Source organism: Rhyacophila brunnea, unplaced genomic scaffold (assembly GCF_057557595.1).
Source record: "Rhyacophila brunnea isolate RB1 unplaced genomic scaffold, BYU_Rbru_1.0 scaffold_7, whole genome shotgun sequence".
Lineage (NCBI taxonomy): Eukaryota > Metazoa > Arthropoda > Insecta > Trichoptera > Rhyacophilidae > Rhyacophila > Rhyacophila brunnea.
In genome coordinates this window covers 12,933,781-12,953,217 of record NW_028233339.1, presented here as the reverse complement: position 1 = coordinate 12,953,217, position 19,437 = coordinate 12,933,781, and the positions used below count along the sequence as shown (strand labels likewise).

At 31.7% G+C, this 19,437-nt stretch overlaps 1 protein-coding gene and 1 non-coding gene across 2 annotated transcripts in view; both read left to right on the top strand.

The window, feature by feature from the left end:
- The first annotated feature begins 7,674 nt into the window (after nucleotides 1-7,674).
- The window catches only part of AstC-R2 (Allatostatin C receptor 2), a 109,148-nt gene continuing 97,385 nt past the window's right edge, over nucleotides 7,675-19,437 (top strand). The window contains exon 1 of the mRNA XM_085958414.1: nucleotides 7,675-8,311. The gene's annotated coding sequence lies outside the window, so the exon portion shown is untranslated. The remainder of the gene's footprint in view (nucleotides 8,312-19,437) is intronic.
- On the top strand, nucleotides 17,050-17,121 carry TRNAD-GUC (transfer RNA aspartic acid (anticodon GUC)). The gene has a single exon. It is a non-coding gene; the product is annotated as a tRNA-Asp (tRNA).

Below are 19,437 nucleotides of genomic sequence, written 5' to 3'. Positions count from 1 at the left end.
GCATGTTATTTAAATGTGGTAATTAATTAGTAATTACCCAGTCAGAGGTCAATGTGTCAATTTTTCCTAAATTATTGTCTAAAATATAGTAAATATCACCAAAAGTATGCTAACAACTTTGTCCCACAACCAATTTCTCTAATGAGTCCATATCGAAATTGGCCGCTTTCAAGTAATATTGTGACAGTTAACGGTAGCTCTATCTAGTCAGCCAATTTTGACCAGTCTTTTCTTTTGCGTTTTATATTACACATTACCTAGCAGACGGAGTCTACCAATCTTAATTGATTGACCTCAATATTACAGTATCGTCTTCTCCAAATCGTTGCCGTTCCCTATTTTTCTGCAAATGAGGTGGACATTTTTTCTTTTCAAAAATGTTTACGTTACTCATCTATTTCGTTAATGTTAATATCCAGAATCTCGACGCATATTTTAAATTAATTGTTCTCTGGCATGATTATTTTGTTAAAATTTTAAATTTTTTTCGGTTTAAATTTTTAATCCTGATGATACAATGTCAATATAAAATATTCGACTGTATCAAATTGTACTGTACATACACTGACGTCAAATTTTGTCTGTTTTTCCGTGCTGTGATAACGACGAGTTTATACAGTTTGTTTTGTTTTATATTATTTGTTCGCCCATTCAGTTGGCTGATGCTTCTAGTGGTGTGAATGAAATTTTTAACACCTAATTTCGCCGATTCTAATACAGCAATAGTACATAATTACGTAAATTTTAAAGCTTACTGTTATGATTTATCTAATTCTATTTCGACCACTGCAACTTTTATGGTACCATCTTTGGAAAGTCGACGTTCTATATCTGATCAATATTTTGTTTTTATAATTATCAATGGTTTTGTTGACTCGCCAAACCTACTCGAAAGGGTGGTTTCCATTGTCCATCAATATTTACGCGAAACCAAACTTTGTACCATATCAGTCGTAGCGGTTCTAATTATGCACAAAACTCTTTTATTCGGCGCTCTTGTTTAAATTATAATATGTATTTCTCCACCGTTGATCCTTTTAATAACTCACCTGTTTCATTTAAACGCGCTATCTCCAACATTTTGTATAAATAGATATATATATTTTTATGTTACCTTTTTTGTGTATAATTCAATTATTCATAATTCTTCCTCATTTTTAGCATGTAATTTTATTATGTAATTTCTTTATATTTATGTCATTCTTAATCTCTATCTTGTTAGGCTTAACTATATTATAATGTACCTATACATGGAAACTTTGCTGGTTGCAATAACTTTTCATTATTATATTTTTAATTTTTGTAATCAATATTTAACTGTTTGTTTCCTTAATAAATAAAATTAAAAATAATAATAATAATAACAATGAATATTAACTTTTGTAGTAAAAGTCAAGAATGGTATTGAGTACACACTATGGATATGTGTAGGTATGTTTTCCGGGTGCGGTTGACTGCGATTGGACCGATTGGGCCCAATTGGATGTCGCACCGAAAGTGACACAATAAAAAATAAAAAAATAAATAATTACAAGATAAAAAGAACTTTTTTTATATAACGTTTTTAAATTTTCTGTTGAATCATATAAACTTGACTTGACTAGCTTAAACGACCAAAAAAATTTGTACTTAATAGAAATACTGAATAAATATAGAATACTGAAATGTCATTTTGACATTTCATATTGATTTCCATAGTAACGCTCGTATATATTAATAATTTAGTTGCTAGGACCCCTTAGCAATCAATAAAAGTGTTTTATTTTTTACGGATTTCTTCCGAAATAACTTTTCATACAAAACAGAATTAACTGAAAATGACTTCACTTCTACTTAAATATAGCTAAAAGTATTAAAAGAATGCATTGGCATCGTATTCTGATATATTCTAAAAGTTTTAAATGTTTAGCTAGTCGGGAAGTTAGTTAAAAATCGATTGCAAGATTTGTACTGGGTAAACAACCACCGGACAAACAAGAATACGACCTAATAAAAACGTTGTAAAAATAATGAAACAATGTATTAAAGTTGTATCGGATATATTACACAATGAAGATTTCATATTCATAAATGAACGCAAATAAACTATTCACAATGATTAACATCCCTTTCACATCGTTAACCGTTTTGAAGATGAAAATAATATTCTTACCCCGTACCTAGGGGTCTCGCGCTGCTCTTCAATCAGGCCTTGCACTTATTAAGACCGGTGTTTACTTAGCTACTAGTTTTAAATTTCAAATTGTAAATACTTCGACATGTAATAATATTTGATGATAAAATCATGGACCATCAGTAAAAGAGTATGGCATGGATTTTGTAGTGTTGCATGCTGGGCACAACGATTAATGAGAAAAAAATAGAATAATTACATAAAAGATTACACATGGGTATACATTATAATGAAATTTACAGACCTAGTCATCTTAGTAGGAAACGTCCAAAAGAGGGCCCTAGATTGAGGAAATAAATAAATTTCCTTATGATAATGATAATAAAATGAATTTTTCAACTCATTTTATTCTGGGTATGCCATCAATACAAGCCTTGTTCACCCGAAGAGTGATTACTCTTCTAAAGCATTTCTTTTTACTTCTTCGTGGGTTCATTTACAATCCGTATATACTGGCAAATACTAATTTTCATGTTCCCACCAATATCACTCGTAACTCTACGGTCTTCATGATACCCCGCCGCAGGACGGATGTGACGTTTCATGAAGCTGTGTATCGTTCGATTAACTTATTTTATTTCACCATAAAGGTTGATTTATTTTTATTAACTATATCATGTTTGTGGACGTGTTAAATAGGTTAAATTTATAATTGCATTTATCATTTTACTTTAATATCTACACAAGCACATACTTTCTTTTCTACTTTCTTATTATATTGGTTGTTATTTGTGATTAGTCATTTTTATAATTTGTGATTATTATGTATTATGGCGCAATGGTCAATCGCTGTGATGCCATAAGACTATTTTCTTAATAAATAAATAAATAAATTAGAGTTATGAAATCACCTTGTAGATGCCTTCATCAACCACTGAATCCATCTAAGCCCAATGATGATGATATTTAATGGCACATTTTGTTCTTTTCCTTAAGATATTTTATATAACCAGGAAATTATTTTATGCCCGAGGAAAAATGTGAGCAATTTTTAAGGGTAAATTATTATTGTTCCAGTCGATAACTTATGTGAAGCGACCACGCCAACTTCATTGCATGAATAATGGTCGATGATACCGCCCATATACGACTCACATTGCCCCGGAAGGGATGACTGTCGGCCAGCTCATATAACCTTGCCCCTGAAGTCTTAACGCAAATGAAAAACTCGCAAGGCTTTGATCTCAGAATATTACAGTTACTATTAAGCACCAATTTCCTCAGAAACGAACCTACGTAATGTTAGCCTATTATAAAATAATGAACCTGGGAATATCACGAAAGCATTGTCTCAGTCACGTGGTGTTCATAAGGTTATTCTGAATTAAAATCGTTATACTCTCAAATTGCTTTATATGTCAATCGTATTCAAAGTTATGCGTAAACTTAAATTAATAAAACATTAGGTACTAATTTTTATCACTAAAACTATTAATCTTCTTTAAATATAGATTTGTTTTGATGTACTAGTAGGTATATAACGTTTTAACGTTGTTATTCGCTCATCTAGTGGTGTCTTAAGCCGGCTATACATTAGAGCAGGGGACAACAATATTTATTTATTTATTTATTTAGAAAAAACACATTGGGCACTTAACAAATTATTAAATTAAGACATTCACGACATGACAATTTTGAATAAAAAGTTAAGGTAAATCAACTCAGTAGAGAAAAAACAAAGCAAAAAATAATAAAATTAAAAAAAAACAATAATAATTCAAGAAAAATACAAATTAAACAATAAAATAGAATTTTAAAAATATATATGTAAATATATTGCATCGTTAAAATGTATATAGGGAGTGCATTGATCAGCCGCACAGCCCTCGCTATTAATTGCTACCTCGTGAGCCTGATATGAGGAAACAGCTTTCACCCAAAATAGGTCATGGCTACGCTGCGACCACGCATGTTATTGACGGGTGCATAAAAATTGAAATTTTCCAGAATATCAGGATTGGAAACTAGACCACGTGAGAGCAGGGAAAAATGCTTTAATAGCATAAGTTACATACGAGTTTCAAGAGAATGAAAGTCGAGCATGCCCTGAAGAAAGTTAGTCGGAAAATACTCGTTTGAGAAACTGTCAAAAGGAAAATATGTATATACATTAAAATAAAGATGTCTACGAAATTTCTTCTGAACACGCTCTATAAAAAGCTTATAGAAAACCTCATAAGGACTCCAGATAATCGACTCATATTCAAGAATACTCCGTACTAACGACAATGTAAAACATTTGGATACTTGAATGCCATGGTTTGTCTTATGGCAAATCCTAGAAGCTTGCTCGCACGCAATGCCGTAGAAGCGATGTGTGAGCAAAATGACAAACGTGAGTCAAACAATATGCCAAGATCTATTTTACATATTATAGTTAAAAATTAATATAATTGGAGATATTGGTTTCGTATAGTTAATATAGACACACTTGTCAGTATTAAATTCGAGTTTTTTTTTCGACCAAGTTCTAATTAGTTGAGATTATTTTGTAATATATGACAATCTAATTCGCTGCGAATTGTTCCATATAATTTTAAATCGTCTGCAAAGAGTCAGAGCTTGAAATGAAACGGAACGCACCGGAGCGCCGTTCCGGCTCGTGAAATTTGTAAAATTATCGCTCCGTCTCGTGGAAAAAATATGTTGACCGTCTGAGCTAGATAGGCCATAGAATAGAAAATCTGACACACTTATTTTTATAAAATACACATACGATTTGATGAATATGTAAATATCTTCAGAAAAATTGTCGAGCGCTCCGGTTCGTAAACTTTTCCATTTCGAGCGCTGCAAAGAGTAAAAACTGGATTCCATGTATAGCATTGACAATGTCATTAATGAATATAAGGAACATAATTGGGCCAAGATTTTGATCCTTGGAGAATACCTGAATAAGTTTCAAAGACGTCTGATACACGCTCCGCATACTCTACCATGTATGTATAATGCATAATATTATACTTGTTTATATTTTACTGATGTTAAATTTTAAACATCTTAATAGAAAATTTTTACATAGTTGTATGTGTACTTTTCGATTCAATACTACAGATAGTGACATGGAAGGGTTTATATTGGAGGATTTGTTTCAACTTAAATTAAAACCATTGATGACGGGGAATTGAATATTAAATATGATGTATGTTTTTCTTTTTACACATGGGCCATTAAATGTTGATGGAAGTAACCATTGATATACTACTGGATGAATCATATGCTTCTTAAAATGACGCCCGATTTTCAGCGACTCGGCCTTTGTTAAAACTTACTGAGTAAGCCCGGTCTAGCTTGCATCTTACTCTAACTAATAGTCAGCGCACGACGACTTGCTCTGTCTGTTTTGCGTTGCAGCCACCCTTATGTTCACTATTCCAAGAACGCAAATTTAGTTTTACAGCCAGGGCAATACGGGTGAAATTCAGGAATCAATGTTAACGGTCTTAACGCATTATACCTACAAGGAAATATTATAAGACGATATTCGTAATATCTTTTGTGGTACATTTTTAAAATGACACTTGTATGGGAACTGCTCATCTAGTAGTATATCAATGGAAGTAACAAAAACATATGTGAAAGTTCATGTGATAACAGTAATTGAAAATACTTCAAGGGTAGTTTGTCATTATTAGGGATGAAACACTATTTTATTTGTCTATGCTCCGGTTAATACTAATTACGCTAACGATGGCCGAGCAGCTTGCGCGTCGGCTTATAATGTCGTAGGTTCCAGTAGCAAATCCTGGGTCTGGAAAATTCACATCTTAAGATTTCCATGTTGTACCTAAGAGATTTTTGAATAATTCATGTTTTAATATTTTTTATATTTATTTTAAAAAACATCGATTTTTATAAAAATATAAATGTGTACCTATAACTCGAAATCCTTTTTATTTATATGAAATCTTATTTAGGTATGTCCCAATGTTGAAGCTCGATTTGTACAACAACTCTTAGGTACAACTTAGAAAACTTAATAAACTAAATTTTAATCATAAATTTAATATGACCCTAAAATATATTATGTAATAATAAGATGGGGTCCTTCGACAAATTCACAATTTATAAAAAAAATTACAATTTATTGTAAATTTATCTTTGACTTAAAATAAAAAAATATTTCTCTTTTTAATGTTTTCAGATACATCTATAATAGTTGAAATTGTAAATTTTCAAAAAAATAAAAATCGGTGTGTGTACCTGCGTATGTATACACGCGTGTGTAACGTGTGTGTACACGCGTTAGAAGTTATACTTCTTTGGCGTAACAAAATTTTTGATAAACTAGATTCTTTGACTAGCTCTGAATTATCTTGTTAAATTACACACTCAAGAAAAAGTACCGCTTATTGGAACGCCGTAGGTTTATTTCTATACACTTTAGCTTATATTACTAAATTATATAATGGTTTCTCGTTGTTTTTATTTTTAAAGTACCAACTGTCACTCTGACGTTTAATCGTTTGTTTACGTAAAGAATTGCCAATGGCCGAAAATAATAGATTCGCTGCCTAGGCAACGGAACAATTCTAAACTATAATATTATACTGTATAATCGTCACGATTTGCAGTATCATACTGTGGCGTAAAGGTAGTGCGTTCGGCTGACAACCGAACAATCGGTGGTTCAAATTCAATCGAATGCGTTTTTTTTTGTCGTTTGAAAAAATAAATTATGTGTTACATATCACACGCCAAAAATACACTCTGATCTGATTTCCCAAACGCGACAAAAGAAGCATAACTTCAAAAATATCTAAAATTGTAAGCTTCGTATTTTTCCACTAGGTGCTTATGATAGGTAAAGACATCGCCTTAACGATCGAGTATTTAAATAATTTTGTTCTTTTAGCACTTTTTGCTAGTCACCTTGGTGACATTTTATCTGCAATTGATAATATTACATTATATTTTCACCATTAGAAAAATATTATGATTCTTTAATAATTATAGTGTATTTAAAGAACATTTGTGACGCTAATTCTTTTTATCGTTTTTACGACTGACGGTTTGTATTCATTATTTTAGAATACAAGTTAATAAAAAGTAACTGACTATAATTAAGCTAAGTTCTCTCGAAAATTTTCCATTAATGTAATGATGCAAATTTTTCAGATCAATAACATGGGAAATAAAAAAAATGGGGAGAACGCCATGTAGAAACTTGTATTTTTATTTTTAAACTGTCTATGACGTAGGTACGATAGTGTTATTTTAATAACTAATAATTATTAAAGGGAAAGTTTATGTCATAAAGGCCTCATTAAACTAGTAGGTTGCCATTCGACCAAGCGTGGTTCGCACATGGCCGACTCACCTGCGGAGCGAAAGCTCTGCCATCTGAGGGCGGCAAAGCAGGCCGCCCACGGGCGATGCGATGTGGGCGGGCGGGGCGCCGGCCGTTTCCAGGGCGGGGATCTCGGGGATCATGCATATATACGCCGCCGCCGAACAAGTGGCCATCAGTACTCTCGCTGTCGCCGGCCGGAACAGACGTCCTTTTCCTCGCGCCCATTTTAAACTTTCCCAGCGTGCTTTCGCTACGAACTAACATGCGGTGAAAAGAAACTTTAAGCGCCCGATTAAATCTCCGCTAAGCTCATTAAATCATAATCTTAAAGCTCCGAATTTATGACTGTGAAATATACTTAAAAGTAAAAAGTGTATAAAGTTCACAAGAATTATTTCCACTTACTGTTTTATACAACAACAAAAAAGTTACTCTGTAAATTAATAGACATTTGAACGCTTTTTACAAATCGCTTAAGTTGAGAGACAGATTTTGTGCTGGGAAGATTTTAATGATATGCGTGAAAAAAAAACAAGTCGATCCTATTAAAAGTGTAAGCACGTGCCAAATATTTACGCTGCTGTGTGACAGTGATTAAGCTCAACATTATACGCGATTTGAATCAGCGTATGTAAAAACATTGCGTGTGCGAGCCATATATTTAAATGAGCAAGTCTGGCCTAGAAAGACAGAATTTATTTGCCCTCATCGATGTGTTGATTTGATGCTTCGCGGTCGACGTGAAATGAAAGCCATTTAGACGTCTCCGCCGCGACGCCTGTCAGTGGAAGGCGATCTGCACGCACGGCGGCGAGCCGGTACGCTGCCTCACTCCACGTCGGAACGTAAGTTTATAGGTTTTATAGCATAATGTTATAGCACTGGTAATAAATATTAGCCCGCCCTTTCCGCGGTGAGTAATGGACTTCATTGTTTCGTCGGTGCGACGGTTTTATGTTGCTCTAAACGCGCCGGATTAATTTGTTTTCCGTATAAATTTTAAGCCTTCGGAAATAAACCAAACAAGCGGCTTTCCGGAATGCCGTTAATCTTATTTCAATGAATTAATGCGACCGTTTTAATTAGTACACTCGCATTTGCAATATTGAATCACTTGATAACTTTACATTCGAAATGAATAAATTATATATGTACATCTACTTCATTGTCAAGTGAATAAAGATCGCCAATCATCAAGTCGCGAAACAGCGACGCTGGGCTCTTATGAAGTTCTTCAGCTATGATCTTTATCTTTTACCTGAACCTCGTTTAGTTCTCCCATTAATTTACTTACAGGAGAATGTATTTTACATCACGCAGCATGCGTCCAAAAGAATCCAGCTTCCTGCGCTATATATTGTGTAATAATAATTATAGTTCCAGCTGCTTTTTTACTTGCTTTAATATCATTTTTATTTATTTTTAATTGTCTTTGCACGATATTTTAAGCATATTTTTAGACACTTAAAACTCTTAAAACACAATACTTTTGATTGGAAAATGTGCTTTAAACATCATTAGCGTGTATTATTAAAAAATATTTATATCCCTTTGCAAAGCCCGACGGTCACTAAATGCAAAAAGACACAGTATTCAGGTCACTGTAAAACTACTCCCATTAATTAAATGGCATGCCGTGCGAAATTAATGCCACTGGTTTTACTAATTGAAGCAGTATTTGCCAACTACAAACTAATCTGTGTTGCCAGTAATGGGATGGATGTACTCAAACTTGTCAGTACTGTTTAGCAAATTTGCCGGAATAATTAGATTTTAGCTGATCACTACCCACTCCAAAAAGCTATATATCTATCAGGACTGTAGGAAAATGAATTTAATCAAAATGGTATTATATCATATGATAAGAGAGAAGGACATGCATTTTCTAACGTATGTTCATGCTATATTTTTACGTTCATAAAAAATACATATTTCTAGATAAATAAACACTCGTTTTCAACTGGAAAACTGTATTTTTCAATGAAAAGAATTAAACCCTTCTTCATCGTGTATTAATTGGTAATACAAAATAAATATAAATTACATACCATATATGGTAATTAATTTATTTAATTAGTGAACTACATCGTATTGTGATTACCCCTAAACCCGCGGATTGAAATCCCATGGCTAGATAAAATTCGTATATGGTAATATCATAAAGTAAGAGGCCATGAAGGTTTAGGGAGGATTGGGAACAAAAGGGAGCGAAGGTTAATGCCCATTCCTTGTAGAAAAAATACTAAAATTACTTCTGAGGACTTCAATGTAACAAATGATTTTTGTACCCTAGAATAAAATTTTCTTCATAATATACCTACATGAAATAATATTTTTTTAATAGTGTTAACTGTATATTTTTGGTGGGAAAATATTGTACAAAATAAAATAAAATACAGTTGACAATGTTTCAGTGAAGCGGACGAAACTAGGCCTAATTATTATTAAATTATTAAGTACTACATACATATTATTGTTTTATATTGTATTTAATAATAATTATTATAATGAATCTGTCGTAGCGACAAAAAAACACAATCTTGAAGCGGGAAAACTATCTCTTTTTTTATTCAACAAATTTATTATTCACAAGATTTTAGTCACATTCTTCGTTTGAAATTTATGATATATTAATTTAACTGGCATTTACGTAGTAGAACTCCATTATTTTGGTTTAGAAGCAATGTATTTTTGGTAATTTTACTTTAATTAATATAAAATTAACAAAAAAATATGATGATAAATATTATTATAATGAAAAATGCTTAATAAAATTCACAAATAGAGACAAAACATGTACTAATTAAAATAACCCGACTGTTAAAATCTTAAAGTTATATGAAAAATTGTATTGTTTGCAGTAAATATGTATATAAAGAGTTTCATCGCAATTTTATATTTTTCCAAGTAAGTATATATTTTTTAAATCAGAAATTTTTGTTATATTTATTGTTTTAATAAAAATATACTAATTTCTATAATAACCGTACAAAAATTAATCCCTGAAATCCCGGAATTTAACGATTTTCGATTTCGAGATGTTTTTATAAAGAAATCAAATGCGGTTTGATTGTAAAGCTTAACTATGATAAAATGAAAATATTATAATACGTATAATATCATGTTGAATTTTAAATGTAGTATTATTCAAAATGTGTCAAATTGAATTGCACAACCATACATTTTAATAATAAAGGTATTAGAAAATTCTAGGGGAAAACAATGTCCACGCCGCAAAATACATACTTGCAATGAATTAATTAAGTATTCATAAATGTGGCGGAAGCTAATACACCCGTGCAAATTTTTAATGCATTCGCATTTTTTATGCAAACACAGCACATTTATACTGATGTAATCTGTATGAAATACGATATGGTGCAAGTAAATCAGTTCACCCTTCATACTCTGTGTAATTTATTTCAATTAACTTTGTAATTAAGTGAACATTCTCCAGTTTCTTTCGAAAAATGTCAACCTGTATTGTAAGAGGGGTAAAATGAACTGTTTACACAAATTTGACACAGGTGTAATTAATACTATGGTTGGAAAACATCAAATTTAATTATACTACGAAAATATGTATTTTGTAAATTTTGCCTACCAGTAGCGTAGTTTCTTAAACACCCGTCTTTGATGATGTGGGTGCGGATTTGATCTCATGTTATAATGATTTTTTTTTATTCAATTTATGTTGATGTAGAATAAAGGCCTAATGGATTTGATGAATGACTAACAGCTTCTCTATGCCTATATGTGTATGTGCTTATAATATAATTTTGTTTAAAAGCGAATAATGATGGTTTACTTTAATTAATAAAAATTAAGTATATCGACTGTAGAGTGGAAAAAGGACGTAACCCTCAGTTATTTCAAAATAAGTTTTATTGGATAATGACGTTGTACACAACTAAATACACGCCATGTCCAAAGGATGTAAGCTGCAAACGCCAATTTATTATCTAAATTTAGCTATCAATTGAAGAAAAAGAAAGAAGTGAAGTGATAAAAACGACTTAACCATAATATTTTTTCGTTTTTTTTAATTATCCTAATAATTGATATCAGATTATGAATATAAAAACCAAATTATAAATTAATTATCATGTACTTTAAGGTTTTGTCTTTTTTGTATTTTAACTTGTCCGAAAACCATAACAAAAACGTTTCTGTGCCTCCTGTAAAATTTGATTTGTGTGGATTACGTCCTTTTTCCTTTCTACAGTTGATATGTTTAAAGAAATAGCAAACAATATACATAAATACGGGTACCTAGATGTCTAATTATAATGCATTTTCTTATAACTATATATTTATCTTGGATTGTCTATACTATAACACAATATAAAAAGACTTATTCAACATAACGCTCCAAATTCCAAATTCGAAAAATCATAAAAACAAAAAAAAAACAAATGATATTCTCATAAAAGTTTGACAGCTAATTCTTACAGTGTGGTAATAGCATATTTAGTGATTAAAATGTCGAGAAATTAGTGTGTTATCCAAGAGATTTAAGAGATATGGTGCTGTAACCTTCTGTAACATTAGAACATACACAATCAATTAAAAATATACATAATATTATTATGGATGAGAAAGAATCATCAGTTAAACGTTGCCGCTTGACAAATGAACGGGTTCAGCGATGGTGTGCTCGGAAAAGTCATTGCGCCAGGCTAATGAAGCAGCTTGCAGACAAATAATTGAGTCTGAAACACCAGAATATAGACAATAAGACAGAGCATATTCGTAAATGTATGCGAGAAAGGCAGACTGGTAGAAAACGTATCAGCCAAGTATCGAAACCACCTGGTAATATTTGCTAGACATTAATAGTCAAGTAAGGTAGTCAGATGCCAGTACAGTATGGTACCAATATACTATCGACACTATTACATCTAGGGATTTCAATACCAGTATTCCAGCATTTATCAATACCGAAATACCGGTTTTAAAAATTCACAATACAGGAACTTTCGGTATTAAGAAAGCACACTCGTTTACGTTTTTGAAAATGAATTATAAATTATGTGCTGCTAAAATGCAAATATATTGAGTGAATCCAACAGAGGTGAAAAAATAATAAAACAAATTTCAAATAGTTATATTATTTCTAACCTAACCTAATTGTCGCGATGAATTATCATAATATTATTTCGAAATATAAAACGTCCGTGACGAAAATGTTCAATTATTCTATAATTATTGAGCGTTAAATTTAAGAAACTTTTCCTGCAACCGGACTTATTTGCATTCAATATATTTAAATTATTTGTAAAAAATCACTAGTTCTACAATTATGATCAATACATATTTTGTAATTGTCAACATAATAAATGTAGGTATGCAGGTTTTTGCTATAAAATATTATTTTAAAAAGATTTTAATACCTATATTTATTTATAAGCACCTACTTCTTTTATTTTTGATGTTTAAGAAATACCGGTATTCAATAAGAAATACCGAAACACCGGTATTGACATTTTCATTCGGTATTGCAATCCTTAATTACATCTAATAAAATCCACAATGACGATGATGATGATAAAAATACATTTGGTAGTTTTTTCCATACTTTTATCTGGTGACGTAGGTGCAAATTTAACAATTAACACTAAATCGCCCTTCAGATTTAGTTTAGTATTCAAAACGTTGTGTCTGGAATACCAAAGAATATACGCGTTATCATGAGCGTTATCAGCTAATAATTAATAATATATACGTATGTAGTACCAAACCAGGAAAGCCTTACGAATAAATACAATAGATACTTGAGACATAGAGTTAGAATACATCCAATTAAATCAAAGTTATCAAAAATTATTTTTGACAAATTGCTTCCTTAATCAAACTATTTTTTATCTACTCCAGACCAGTTAAATTCATAAACATACACTGGTTAGGTAACAATGGCGAAAGATGGAGGTAGGTTGTTCAGATCCGACAGAAACTAAACTTTATCAGTCAAACGTATTTGTTTTCATTGTGTGTTAGTTTTTAAAATTCAATTAAACGCTGCCTAATCGAAGCAATGGTAGATAATAGTCAAAAAGTATTCGTTTATCTATAAAATATCTAAAATTATGTCATTACACCACACATAATTTTATATATTTTATAAATAGAAGAATATTTTTTTATCGATTATGGTATAGTTTAGGCAGGCCTAAATGAATTAAAAAAACTAATCAACACCATATTATGTAATACGTATTCTTAATTCAACAAAAAAACAAATAAGTATGTACTATTTTGGTCGGATCGCCCATAGCATACCTTATCTATTATGTTTTTGGTCTCGACAGGGTTTAATTGAAATTTGCAAATTGTCTTCTTAGTTCAATGAAAACAAATAAGTATTAGGTATTGACAAAGTTTAGTGTGCACTATTTATGTCGCATCTTAACAGCCTACCTCCACCCCTCGCCACTGTTAGGTAGTGTTATTTAATTGAGAATTCTACAAACAAATACGGCAGTTTCCATTTTCGTAAATTGTTGGTAAATCAAGAAAATGTTTTCTTCAATTTTCCTTATATACTAACTATATACCATTTTAAAATATTTTTTTCAGAAATTAAACTTAGGGTGGCGCATCAAAGAGTGAAATTTTAAATCTTTTCCTGCAATTAAGATATTGTTTTGTATGACAGTATGACAAGTAGACCACCCATCCTGCTGGAATCACTGCTGCTGCTGCTGGAAGTTTGAATCATGTCACGATAGCGATTTTCATTGACCGAAATTGTTTGACCATGCTCATATTCAAAAATATATGATACAATAAGCCCTCCACATCAAACAGTGACATGTTTTGGATGAATCGGCACTTTTTGAATTGCCCATATTCGGCAATTTTGCGTGCTTATACAGCCATTCAAGTGGAAATGCGCTTCGTCGCTGAAAAAGATTTTTTTTAATCCTCATCTACTTCAATGCGTCCCAATTACGAATTCACAAACTACGGCGCAGTTGATGATCAGCAGGCTTTATTTCTTGAATCAATTGAATTTTAAACAAAATCTTTTTGCAAAATTTGTTGTAGGTAACAAACGTCTAGAAATGTTTAATAATTGTTGCGAACGATGTCTAGTCGAAGTGCTTAGTTCATTTGCAACACAGTCTCTTACAGCATCAATATTTCTCCTTGACCTAACTTGCCGAACGATGCCGAATTACTGTTTGCTTGTTTTGAACATAACCACTTTCATTGAATTTCTCACATGATTTAACAGCGCGTATTTTCCGAAGCTGACGTTTTCACCATATTTATAATAAATTTTAATAATTTCTAAGCGTTCTGCAATCGTGTACTTCTGCATAATTAATTTATAGGTTATGTAGATTACGTATGTTCATTATAAATATTAAACATTTGACAGCTGAAAAATGGCGGCAAATTTAAAATTTAAGTTCTTATTGTGCCGCCCTATATAAGAAAAGAATGAGACATATATTATTGACTTTCCAACAATTTTTGAAAATGAAAACTGCCGTTTTTGTTTGTAGAGTCCTCAATTGTGTAGATTAAAAAAAGCATTTCTAATTATTATTTTTCACCGAAAGTTTGACTAGAATATACATGTTATTTATCTAAATTTAATTGATAAGAATACTCAAGTTTTCAGTAGATTATCTGTCTCTTATACCTAATGCATTCCTCTTTAAGTAACATACTTACTTTCTCCTATCACGCTCCAACATCAAAGCATAGGACAAGCACAAGGTCATGTCATTTTCATTAGTCCAATCTCACATCTTGCACCACTTGTCATGTCAGATCCACAATTATTACGATTTCCGATACAAGAAAATTTATATGATTATGCATAATGAAGTTTAATAACGTTTAATAACGAAGATTTAAGAATGTAACATTCTTTTTATTGAACATACATAATTTTGAAAACACTTTCGAGAAAATAAGTAGCCAATAAAAAACCCTTTTTTGAAAAAAATACGACACCCGGCAAGAATCGAACCTGCGTCTGTCGGGATTCGCGCACATGCATATAGACCACAATGCTATAGGTATTAGGTACAATATATAATTGCGACAAATGTGCGTATATGTATATATATACATACATTGGATTCAGATACACATCAGCCCAAAATTAAAATACAAGAATCTAGACGAAGGAATTCGAACCCATCATCGCTACACACCTGTCTCTTTTCACGCTATGCAGCAAAAAAACTTGACATTAAATGTATTACAATATTATGTTTAATATGGAATTATAATCGATAATAAATTGCCCTAAATAAATATTGGGTAATAAAACAAATACTCATTTAGTATACATTTAATTAATAGATTGCAACCAATATCTTCTGTTATCAGAATATTATGATGTTGATTTATTACAGTAATCAATCTCTTCTCGTATTTACTAAATAATTAGAGTAATGTAAAATGGATTTTTGATAATAAAGCATGCAATTGAATAAAATATTCTTTAGTTTGCAAGTAAACAAGTCCGGAAATTTGCAAGTAAACAGTTTACCGCAGGACACTTATTCGTGCGCCGCAGTACGTGAAACATGAGTTCGTGTAACATTTAATCAAATGACGAGTTCTTCGTTGAACATTTCACCGTGGAGTATATTTGTTCGCATGCTATAACATGTGGCGAATTTTATGAGATGTCTTTACTATGTTAGGTTTGGTTGGGTTTGGTTAGGGTTAATCTAATTGGAACAGTACTATTTGCAAACTATCGCCGCATTTTGTATGATAGGTACAAATGTATTCCATGGAGAAATGTTCAACGATGAACTCGTCATTTGATAAAATGTTATACGAACTCATGTTTCACGTACTGCGGCGCACGAACAAGTGTCCCACTGGCGTTATGCCTCAAAAGCCTGGATATTAATTTTTTCAAATGAATATCAATCGAACACAAAATTTTTGAAAAATAAAACTCTCCAATCTCTTGTCCAATCAGGAAGTGCAAAAATATTTTAGTAGAATATACATTGCTGAGATCTACGGTCTATTAAATAAATTCATAATATGCACCGTATATAAATGATAATTAACAGCAAAGAGAAATTATTATCGACTAAGCAAATAATATGATGCAGAATAAGAGGCCAGAAAACTTAGCTGGCTACAGTAACTGGCTATAGATAGACTATAGATATAAATGAGTACTGTATATCTGGATTATTGAACAGTAAAATACCTACCATAGAATTATAGGATTCATGGTCGTCTAAAGTCAGGTCGCGGCACTAAATTGCGATGTCTGATGGTAGTGCTAGTTGTTGGTTAACTTCAAATGCAATGCGGTAACTTGTTCACATTAAAAAAAATCTCACTTAATTTTTTTTACTAATTTATTATTATTACTATTTCTCTATATAATTATAAATTATCAATTCTCTATATTATTCTTAATTCTAATATAATCGGTAGGTATGTGACTGTTTTTTTGCATCAACTTATTTAATCAATATAATAAAAATATGTATTATGTTTTGTAAAAGTGAAAAAAAAAGTTAATAATAGTAATAAGTAAACTTAATATAAACACTTTTGGAGAAACTTTATTATGTCACGATAAATATATTCCTCGGTAGTATAGTGGTAAGTATCCCCGCCTGTCACGCGGGAGACCGGGGTTCGATTCCCCGCCGGGGAGATTTTTTTATACATTCTTTTTCTTTATTGTCACCTTCGTGACTGAGTATCACGATAACTGGAGAATGGTACTACAGGATATTCTGGATCGGTTTCTTTATCTTTTCCTAGCATCTGAAAGTTTTGTGGACTGGAGGGATGCCATTGATCTTTTAACGGCACACTCCTCAAAACGAAGGAACAATACGACACACCAATGGTTTGCGTCATCATATCGATACTTGTAGGTCTATTCTATACACAAGGCTGCTATTGGCGGCTATCGACGGTAGTTTATCATATCTATGTATTGAGGGAGTTAATTGTTACAATAAGTTAACCGTCTAATGATTTTAGGGTGCATTTTTCGTTTTAGTTATGTGATTTTAGGTACGCGTTCCTAATAGGTTTGGAAGTCTTTTGTAAAAAAAATCAGTTATGGGATAAATCACTATTGAGTGGTAAGTATCTAGTTTGTTTTACATTTGATGCGGTGCTTTTTGTTTTTTAGACTCTGTCTTTCATACTTTCATACTTTCTGACGAAGCGACTGCCTCGTATCGTCCGTAATTTTCTAAAAACACGTATCTCAATTTTTGTCTGTTTTGAGTTGTTTGGTGTAATGAATTTAGAATTTGAATACGCACATATTCCATCAACAAATATCTCAAAACATACTTTATAACATAATAGATTTAAGCAATTACAAAAACTCGTATCACAATAAAAGACTTTTATAAATATTAAAAACTCGTATCTTGGGTTACGTGTTTGTAAGTATACAAAATACTGAACTCCGACAGATGATTATACTGAAGCTCTTTCTCGTAAGTCAAGATACGTGTTTACTGCAGTAATATTCACAGTAAAGTTGCAACGCATTCTCGTATCTTCGACAATATGACTGATAGGTCGAAAGTATAGTGCGATAAATTGAAGAAACATAACATTTCTTTCATGAAAATATGTGTAACTATATAAATGAATATATCATAGAAGAAAAATTATTTCTAAATTAAAAACTGAGAGAATAAAGTTGTTATTTGCCTCTTCTGAAAAGTTTTGTTTTTTGAGATACGTGTTTGTAGAAAATTACGGACGATATGCCGCATAGCAAACCGCAACACGGTAATAATATTACAATGGAACTTCAAACTCTAACTAACTGATGGCTGAGCAGTAACGTATCGGCTTATAAATTTGTGGATCTCGGGTTCAAATCCCAGGTCTGAAAAATTCACATATTGTTTTTATAACCTGAACTTAATAGATTTATTAAGTGGCTAATATCTATTTCTAGGAAAATAAAATTGTTTCCAAACAGGATTATAGTGCCAATAAAAAAATATTTCGTTAATATTAATTAACGAACCTATTATTACTATTTTTTTTCAATATTTAATAATCACCATTTCCTACAAACTATTAGATTATATTCGAATTGTAGCAGTAACTAGCACTACGATAGAAATTCACAACTGCGTGCCGCGGCCTGACTATAGAAGGTCTTAGATGGATTCAGGTGGATAGGGTGTGCGGATGCCAAAATTTACTTGAGGATGTCGCACTTCCGATGATGACAAATATTACTTACAGAATACAGATACATTTGGCTATTATAATTAATTATATTTATTTAATAACATTTCCAAACACCCACCAGTAGTCTTGTCATTTTTTTATATTAGTTATTGGATGTAAAAATTCTTCTGACATTGCAGCCACGGCGAAATCACTTTGGATGAGTGTTAGTGTCATTTGAAAGTACGATACCAACACATTAATTAGACTTCTACACTGCCAGAAGAATCTGACACCATTCTATTGCATCAAAAAAATGCGGCGTCTTATTGCGGACGTGAAGATCTCTTCACGTAGTTTTCTTTGGCCGAATTGTTTAAGCTTCGTTTTTTGTATCTTATACTTCATTAAATTCATTCATCTGTGTCTTTCTCTCCCATGGCACTTTTTATTAATGTATGTTTTCAGTAAACTCAGTCAAAGCTCACTTGAGAGCGTGGCGACCTCAGTCTTGGGCATCTATTCCTGAGACATTTCCAGGCGTAAAAACTCCTGATGCTACACATCAAATGTAGGGCCTCGTGATACGATTAATTAAGACCGAGTGTGGTGCGGGCGGGTTGGTTTGGAGGGTCTATATTTGTGTTGACACCATTCTACCTACCTACATATAGATAATAATATCCTAATATATACAGGTACATTATTTTCACAAAACGATGATGATATAATAATTCAGTAATAAAGTATACGGTGATCAATCAAATAAGTTTAATTATACAATAATTAATATATTTTATTGATCTAAACTTAAAAT